We start from the raw sequence: 10,277 nt of genomic DNA, 5'->3' as shown, positions 1-10,277 counted from the left end.
TTATGATATCTTTCCCATTTATTAACATTCAGTGGCTCTGCATGGTTTATTAAATAAAATATAAGGGACCCCTAAGTGGCTCAGTCAGTTAAGCATCTGGGATCAAGTCCAGCATCGGGCTCCTTGCTCAGCAGGGAGCCTGCTTCTCCCTCTGCCTGCCACTCACCCTGCTTATGTTTCTCTCTTTCTCTCTCTCTGATAAATAATAATAAATCAAATCTTTAAAAATAAATAATAACTTATAAACATATAAATGCCTCAGGAGGAGAATATGATACCAATTACCAACTGACCTCTGCCTAAATCTAATCTTTTATTCTCCTCCCCTTTCCATCCCAACACAAAAAATTATAATTTTACTTTAAGCTTAACCAAAGAAACTATAGTTCTTCAAATATAACATGTTAATTTGTTTCAGTGCCCATACACATGATTCCTACAACTCCTCCTAACCTCTCTTATTAGTTACTTATCCTTCAACACCCAGTTCAAAATGCCACTTCTGTGGAGCATTCTACGATGTTCTAAAGCACAATTATATTTCCATCTATATATTGCCATAGTATGTGGAATATATTTCTATTACAATCTATAAAAATGTGTTGTGTTTCTAACAAAAAAGCAAAATGTAGACTTTAGAATTTATAAACCCTGTTTTCAATTTTAACTTTGATTTTTTACTTGTGTGATCTTAGGCGATTTACTTAACATCACAGGATATCAGTATCTACAAATGTAAATTACAGCAACATTCCCTTTGCAATATTTGGAACAACTATTAATGGTGTAGTACTGGTGGAATATTGGAATTTGTTAAATAGTAACAACTTTCAGCACATGGAACATTTTCCAGGATAGATCACATGTTAGGCCACAAATCAAGTCTCAATAAATTTAAGAAGACTGAAATCTTATCAAGCATCTTTTCTCACCACTATGAAAATAGAAATCAACTACAAGAAAAAGTCTGGAAAGAACACAAACACATGAGGGGTAAACACCATGCTATTAAACTGCAAATGGGTCAATCAAGGAATCAAAAAGGAAATCAATATATACACGGAGACAATTGAAAATAAAAACACAACAGTCCAAAATCTTTGGGACACAGTGAAAGCAGTTCTAGGAGGGAAGCTTAAAGCAATACAGGCCTGTCTCAAGAAACAAGAAAAATCTCAAACATAAGACCTAACCTTACACTTAAAGAAGCTGGAACAAGAAGAACAAAACCCAAAATTAGTAGAAGAAAGGAAATAAAGATAAGAGAATTAAAATGAAAGAGAGAATAAAAGAATAGATCAATAAAACAGCTGATTCTTTAAAAAAAAAATTGATAAATCTTCAGCTAGCCCCATCAAGAAAAGAGAGGACACAAAATCAGAAGTAAAGGAGGAGAAAAAACCAACATCACAGAAAAAAATAAACAAAAATTATAAGAGAATATTATGAAAAATTATATGCCAACAAATGGGAGAACCTAGAAGAAATGGATAAATTCCTAGAAACATACAATTGCCCAGAACCGAATCAGGAAGATTTACAAATCAGACGAACAGATGAAATTAAATCAGGAATTAAAAAACTCCCAACAAATGAAAGTGCGTGATCAGATGCCTTCACAGGTGAATTCTACCAAACATTTAAGGAAAAGATAATACCTATTCTTTTCAAACTATCCCAAAAAATCAAATAGGAAATTTTCCAACTTCATTCTATTAGGCCAGCATACCCAGATACCATCACCAGACAGACACTTATAAAAAATTCAACAAAATTAAAAAATTAAAAAAAAAGAAAACTACAGTCCAGTATCTCTGAACACAGATGCAAAAATTCTCAAAAAAAATATTAGCAAACCCAATTCAACAATGTATGAAAAAGCTCATTCAACATGATTAAATTGTGCTTATTCTAGGGTTACAAGAATGCTTCAATAGTCACAAATCAATGTGATATATCACATTAAAAAATAGGAAGGATAAAAACTGTATGATCATATCAATACATGCATGAAAAGCATTTTACAAAATACAACACGCATTCATGATAAAAACACTCAACAAAGTGGGTTTAGAGGGAATATATCTCAACATAATGAAGACTATATATCAAAAATCCACAGCTAACATACTTGATGGTTCTAAAACAATTTTTCCCGTAAGGTCAGGAACAAGACAAGAATGACCACTCTCAACTCTTTTATTCAACATGGTATTGGAAGTCCTAGCCACAGCAATCAGACAAGAAATAAAAGGCATCCAAATTGGTAAGAAAGAAATAAAACTGTCATTATTTGCAGATGGCATGGTATTATGTATAGCAACCCTAACAGTTCCACCAAAATGTTATTAGAAGTAATAAATGAATTCAGTAAAGTTTCAGGATAAAAAACTGATATACAGAAATCTGTTGTTTCTATACACTAATAACAAAGTAGAAGAGAAATTAAGAAAACAGCTCCATTTCTATTTGCACCAAAAAGAATAAAGTACCTGGAAATAAATTTAACCAACTAGGTCAAAGACCTTATTCCAAACTACAAGACACTGATAAAAGAAATTGAAGATGACACAAACAAATGGAAAGATATACCATGCTCATGGATTGGAAGAATTGGTATCATTAAAATGTCCATACTACCTGAAGCAATCTATAGATTCAGTGTGATCCCTATCACAGTAACAATAGCATTTTTTGAAGAACTATAACAAATCATTCTAAAATTTGTATGGAACCACAAAAAACTTCAAATAACCAAAGCAATCTTGAAAAAGAAGAACAAATTTGGAGGTATCATAATCCCATATTTCAAGATATTCTACAAAGCTACAGTAATCAAAACAGAATGGTACTGGTTTAAAAAAAAAAAAAAAGATACGTAGAACAGGACAGAGAGCCCAGAAACAAACTCATGCTTATATGGTCAGTTAATCTATGACCAAGGAGGCAAGAACATGCAACAGGAAAACCATAGTCTTTTCAATTAATGGTGCTGGGAAAACTGGACAGCTATATGTGAAATAATGAAACTGTACTACTTTCTTACACCTTATACGACAATAAAGTCAAAATGGATTAAAGATCTAAATGTGAGACCTGAAACCATAAAACTCCTAAAAGAAAACATAGTCCATAATCTCTTGGACATAGGCCTTAGCAACATATTTATGAATATGTCTCCTTAGGCAAAGGATACAAAAGCCAAAAAGAAACTATTGGGACTACACCAAAATAAAAACCTTCTGCACAGCAAAGGAAACTATCAATAAAACAAAAGGGCAACCTAGTGAATGGGAGAAGATATTTGTAAATGACATCCAATGAAGGGTTAATATCTAAAATATATGAAGAATTTGTACAGATTAACATAAAAAATCCAATTAAAAATGGGCAGAGAACCTGAGTACATCTTTTTCCAGAGAAAATGTACAGATGGATAACAGACATATGAACAGATGTTCAACATCACTAATTAGGGGAATACAAATTAAAACCTCAGTGAGGCATCACCTTACACCTGTCAGAATGACTGGTATCAAAAAGACAGGAAATCACAAGTGTTGGCAAGAATGTGGAGAAAAGAGAACTGATGCACTGCTGGTGGGAAAAGACAGACACGGGGAAGGTCATGTAAAGACAGAGAAGAAATAAGTCTGCCACAAGCCAAGGAATGCTTGGAGCCACCAGCAGCTGGTTGAGGCAAGGAAGGATTCTCCCCTAGAGCCTTTGTAAAGTGTGCCCTTCTGGCACTGATTTCAGACTTCTGACTTCTACAACTTTGAGACAATAAGTGTCTGTCATTGTAACTCTCCCACTTTGTGGTAATTTTGACAGACCTGAGCTACTAATATTATATGTAATCAACTCTCTATGCCTAAGAGATAAAATAACAAGAAACTAACGTCCTATGAGAATAGTAACAAAGATTTAGACACTGCTAAGGAAAGTACAGGAAGAAATTTAGTGGTTATTTGTGAGTTACTTAGGGTAAGTTCAGTAATATTCCATATTATTTAATTAAAAATATGAAGGCCAAAGTACTAGTGAAGACTTTTAAATAAATTATTTTTATATACAAGAAAGATATACTCATAAATTTTCATAATGCATACTTAGGAATAGCCTGGAAGGAAAATACACAAAGTAAGTGAGAACTTCAGTCTGCTTTTGAAACAGAATAATTCCTGGTAGGCTACAAGAAATAGAAATGGGTTCAGAGAGTTGATGGGATTTGTCTTCAATGTCTGTCTTTGAAGAGCTCCAGATTCATAGAGTGGTTCCCCCTTCCATTAGAACCATTCCATCCCCCTTTTCAATTTCATAAATGGAAGTATCATGTACAGAATTCTCAAGCCAAAACCTAGGATTATTATAATCCATGCCCTTTTCTCTTACCAATATCTTACTTTGAGTAACACCTAGCAATTTTCTTCTCAGTTTTACTGGCTGTTTCCTTTTCTCTATTTCATCACCACCCCTCTTAGTGTGACCAACATCTCTCCCTGAACTATTCTGGTTATTCATATTGTGACCCTGGGCAACCTACTTGACCTTTCTAGGCCTCCATAAAATGAAAAGAATAATGGTACTAACATAATAATAGTACCGACATTATAGCTGTGAATAAATGGATTAATAAATGTAAGAAAGTTAAATAAAACTTGGTATATAGTAAGTACTACAGTGTCAGTCATTATCAAGATCCTGAAATTTAATTAGGTCATATTTTATGGTGGGAAATGGAAAGTACATACAAGTTGAATAAGGTGAATTAACTGTGGACTTCTCCAAAGGTTGTCTTTGTCTTCACTATCAAACAATATACATCTTCATTTCATATAACTGCCCAATACTATTCCATATGGATGAATTTTGAGATCTTTGTTATATTAAAGTATTCAATATGTACACATAATAGTAAAATACATGTTTTATGAAATAGTATTTTTCTAAATATCAGTTACATTAATTTATCTAAATGGCTCCAATTCAAGAACAAGTAGTCCAAATGCTCCCAGAAGTGCATTCCAGGAGCACATTGTGGTTGACTGTTTCCATTTTGTGGCATTACCCCTGCCATGAGTTTGCTTACTGACTGATTTCTTTAAAAAGTCCCACACTGGGGAGCCTGGGTGGCTCAGTCATTAAGTGTCTTCCTTCGGCTCAAGTCATGATCCCAGAGTCCTGGGATCGAGCCCCGCATCGGGCTCCCTGCTTGGTGGGAAGCTTGTTTCTCCCTCTCCCACTCTCCCTGCTTGTGTTCTCTCTCTCTCTCTCTCTCTCTCTCTCTCTCTCTCTCTCTCTCTGTTAAATAAATAAATAAAATCTCTAAAAAATAAAATATAACAAAAATTCCCACATTTGTACAAAAATACATACTTGACTCTTGGATTCTTCTTGTCCATCCCTTCCCATTCTTAGTGGTAACTAAATGGGAAAATAATTCTCAAATTTCTCTGATATTGTGGTTAAAATGTGGTGTTCAAAGCTGAGACATGGGCTTATATGTATGATCTACTACCGTGAATTTCCCTAGATAAAATAGGTATTAATAGCATAAGTTAGGTAACATCATTTTAAGTGACAATCAGTTTGACAAGAATCATAAGATAGGAACTCATTAAATCCCAAATCATGGATGTGTAGAGCATTTTATTAAGCCATTCCACTACTCTTAACAATGGTAGGGTAATGGGACAGGTCAGCAAATAAGGTGATAGCTTGTTTTAATATAGCTATAAGAAAGCATGTGTTCAAGTTTAATAGAACTGAGCCATGTGTGTTTCCAAAGCTTATACTTAAATCGCTCCTACTATATTTTTTCCCATTGCCTTCTTCATGTTCATATATCCAATCAACAAGCTTTTAACATGTACATATTCTATATACAAACTCTGCTGAGTACTTGAAAAATAGTTAACAAAATATACCCTCTTCTCCTAATCCAATTCCTGTCATGACCTACTCTGCATCTGAAGTACAGACAAATGTAAGCACCGTGTAAATCAGTATGACAATAGTGGCAAAATGCTTCACAAAAATGCACAGGACTTTTACTTTAGAAAGATCCCATTGGTATTTACTTCTGATACAGGTCAGAACTTCCAACATAAAAAAAAAAAATACTACCCCAAAATAAAAACACAGCATTCTTGAATAACCTGTCTACTGGGGGCTAAAGTTTTGGATATGCTGTTCTAAAATATTCGTGGAGAAGCCGGAAAAACTGCCACTTTGATGTCTTGAGCAAAAGAAAGTTCCATATATTTTAGGTTACAAGCAGTTCAAGTACCCATGCTATTCAATCTTACAAACCTGAAGATCCAATGGAGCTCAAAATGCCTGCATCAAATTTAGATTCTTAGTAGACACTGAGAGTTGACCCAGTAGGTTGTTTAAGTAAGGGCATTTACCTTTCAGAAAGCAAATTCTCTTATTGGATAGACAAACTAAGAAGCAAACAAAAGATTTGGGGAGAAAAAAATTCTTTGGAAGAAATGAAATATGTCATCTCACAGACCAAATGTGTGTTTATGGGACATGAATTGATCGTGTGTCCCAAATTATCCATCTGTTTCAACCACTGGGGGGTCAGGCATGCCTGTGACATCCCATCCTTAAGGGATGTGGTATGTTGGACTAGACCAGTGAACACTCTGAAGGCACAAATAAGTTGCATGAACAAGGTTCTTGGATTCACAGTGTTCCTACTCACACCACCCTCCACTTAACCCAACTAGGCCTTCAAGGATTGTTCCTATGACCATTTGAAAGAGACTCAATAAAAATCACTGTAGACAGTTCTGTGCAATTCATGAGACCAGCTTACTGAAGATGTCTATAGTATTAAGTCCCACTCAAGATTAGTTATGAAATAAAATGAATAAAGAAATACTCTTTGTATATAGGACATCTAACACTATGCCTTCGTTTCCACTTTATCTGGAAAGTCATGGCTTCAGATCAGTATCTACACTAGGATAATAGCTAATAATTTACCCTGATGGTCAGGGCCTTGGACAGGGTAATATTAGAAGACTGGTAACATCAAAATTTGGGGAACACTAATGTGAATGGAGCTCTAAGATTTTGGCTAAAGCCTATAAATGTTCTTATCCCTTAGGAAGGTCCACAGAAAATTTCCCCTAGAAAACTATTTTTTTCTTTTTCAGTTTTTTTTTTTGTGTGTGTGGCACAGTTGACTAAATTTAAAAATATTCAAAGTATACAACATGATGATTTGATACATAATGTGAAAGGATTTCCCCCATGGAGTTAATTAACACATCCATCACCTCAGGTATCTACCTTTTAGAAAAAACTCATAATAAGTGTAGTGTAAGGCCTAACGAAAATTAAGTCCAAATAGTAAGTGCCATCTTGATGTTTGAATTTGGGGTGGTCTAGTGCAAGTTTCCCTCCCCACTGTGCTCCTGTGGATAAGATCTCTATTTATCAAACATACCAGGCAAAGCTCCTGCTTCTTCCTAAGTAACAAGTTTCAATTCCCTACTAACAAAAGGAATTATTCAAGCAAGCTAATCACATTCTCCCACTGGAACCACAGGGCATTTCATGGTCTTGATACTCCAAAACCTCCCAACATGCTGGGTTGTTCACTCTGTTCTCAAGAGTAACCCTCATGTGGGCTCGTATTGTGTAAGGTGTCCTCCTGTCCCAGGCTGTTGGTATATATGACTAATAAACCGCTGTCGATCTCATTTGTCTATTGTTGGATGTTCTGTGTTAAACTATCCCTATAACCCTAGAGGGGGAATCTCTCACTTACCAGTGGAGTGAATAAGAGGCATTAAAACAATAACCAAGTAAATAGGATAATGAATTGCTCTTAGTCAGCCTTTCTGTTTGTTGGAACCAAAGAACCCTAACTGAATCAAACGAAACTAAAAGTTAACCATGATCTCAGATATGTGATGGAACCATTCACTTATAAATAAGGGGAGCCAGGGCAGAGACTGGATTGAGAAGAGTAACAATGAGTTCATTTGGCAAGGCTGACTTTTATGTGTGTATGGGACACAGGTATAGACTAGCTGTAGGTTAGAAGTGTCTATCTCAGCAGGAAAATTCAGAGGGAATTATACAGATTTTGGAGTCAATATATAAATAGTACTTGAAGTCATAGGTTTAGATGTGGTAGGCCAGGAAAAAAGAATTATTTGGCCTAATGAATCTTTTGACCCCTAGATTCTCTTTTATGCCAATCTTATTTACATTTCTTATAAATACAGATTTTTAAGGGCTATAACAGATGTTCTTGAGAAAGATGTTAATTTGCAGGAGTGTGCCCAAATAATTGCCTGCTTCTTAGGTAAGTTCTAAAATAAAATTATGTCTGAGGCTTTAGATCATGTTTGAAATAAACCCTACATATTGAGTAGGAATCTTCTCAAAATCCTGTGCAGGAATTGAATGTGTCCTACACATAAGTACAGATGGGCTTACTGCAGAGTAAGAAAATTAGAACATGGAAAGGAAAGTAAAAGAAAAGGAGGGTAGAGAAGAGCAAGAATGTTCATTTCAAATTATTCCTTCTATGTGTTTAATTTTTTTAAATAATTAACACTGTATATTCATTTATATTCCCTCCCTGATAAATCCTGTGCTTAAAACAAAGATAAGTTATCTCTATAATCCCACTGTAACATCAAAACTTAACATTTGACACTGTATTTGTTTTATAAATCTAGTAAGAATAGACCTGTAATATACTTCTGATTTGTGAAAAAGGGTGATCTCTAAGCATTTGAAGTATTTTTCCTCATATATTTAGGTGTATCTCAAAGAAAGAATATAATTGACTTAAAAAATAAGTCCTCTATCTTAAGATTATAGGTGTCATATAATTAGCATAGTTGGCCCCCATTTTGCGAGTTGCCACCTGGAATGAATGGAATGAATTACAAAGAAGAATTAAAGTAGAACATCAAGAACAGGCATGGGAAGTGAGCATCAGTGACCAATGAGAAAAATCAACATTTCTGTTGAAGATAGTAGAGAAGGTCCAACCTACAATATTCCATAAAGATGGCAGGAGCAAATTTTTCCAAAGAAGTTCTAAGAAGCTCTCTCATCTCAGATTCAGGAGGTATGAAGTAGAGAAATGGAAAATAGGGCTAAAATTCAGTTAAAATTTAGGTTATGGAGTAACTGTCATTAGAAACACATTTGTTTTTCCCTAATCCTGAACAGAATCACAATCAATCCATATTTATTCCTAAGAAAATTCATTGATGGTTGTACAGGAACGTAGTTATGACCTTTTGAATTATCAGATAAATATGTGACATTTTTGAGGAAGGATCATCTGTTACCCTTCGAGAACCCTCTTTCCATCAATCATAGGCTAACAAGAGTCTTTACTGTTGTGGAAGTCACTAAGTTTTGGGGGTTTGCTACTTACCTTAGGAGAATCAGGTCTATCTCATTTGCCTATGCTCTAACACCCTAATTTTTTTTGCAAACAATAGGAAAACCAAGCCTTTTACTGTGGACATTTGTACCCCAGAGTTGAGCCCCTATCATTCCAGTATTTGGAACGTCCCACAAAATAAAGAAAAAAGACAAAGGAGAAAATAGATTTGACTTAAGAGACACTTAGAACAAACAAGTTCACCAAATGCCTATCACTTTAAATTTGAAAAAGCTCACACTTAGACATATTTTCATTAAACTCCAGGACAATAAAGGAGAATATATTAAACCTTCCAAAGACTTTTTTTTAAGTCATTCAAAAAACAGTGAGAAAATGACTGCCATGAAAAGTGCCAGATCTAGTTATTTAAGCACCTGAGTTCTAGAGTCAGGCAATGCAATTTACTAACCATGTGATTTGGGCAATTCATTTAACTTGTACTGCAGTTATTTCAACTATAAAATGAAAATAATAGCTTTTATCTTTTACAGTTGTTTAAATCTTAAAGTGCTTACAATAGTACCTAGACCTGTCAGCTGTTATAAATATTGGCTAAAATACTTTCCAGACTTATAAAGAGCACTCTTGAAAGTGAGAAGACAGTAGGGCATTGCACTCAGAATTATAACGGTTGCAGTTACAAAATGAACACAATTACAGTGTCCATGTATAGTGTCTATATTGGTTCCTAATTGATATTTGTTTTTAGCTCATGAATCCCAATTTCTGTTTGGTAGGAGAGATAATTATCTGGCTATTCAAGGTAACTCAGCTACTTAGGATTTTTAAGCATGGGCCCTTGGAACTCCTCTCTTCCCTTTCTTCTTTTGTTGATAGAAGG

The sequence above is a fragment of the Callorhinus ursinus genome, unplaced genomic scaffold, assembly GCF_003265705.2.
Source record: "Callorhinus ursinus isolate GAN/ISIS: 27379988/994484 unplaced genomic scaffold, GSC_fseal_2.0 scaffold12, whole genome shotgun sequence".
In the NCBI taxonomy this organism is placed as follows: domain Eukaryota; kingdom Metazoa; phylum Chordata; class Mammalia; order Carnivora; family Otariidae; genus Callorhinus; species Callorhinus ursinus.
Note: the sequence above shows the minus strand (reverse complement) of the source record.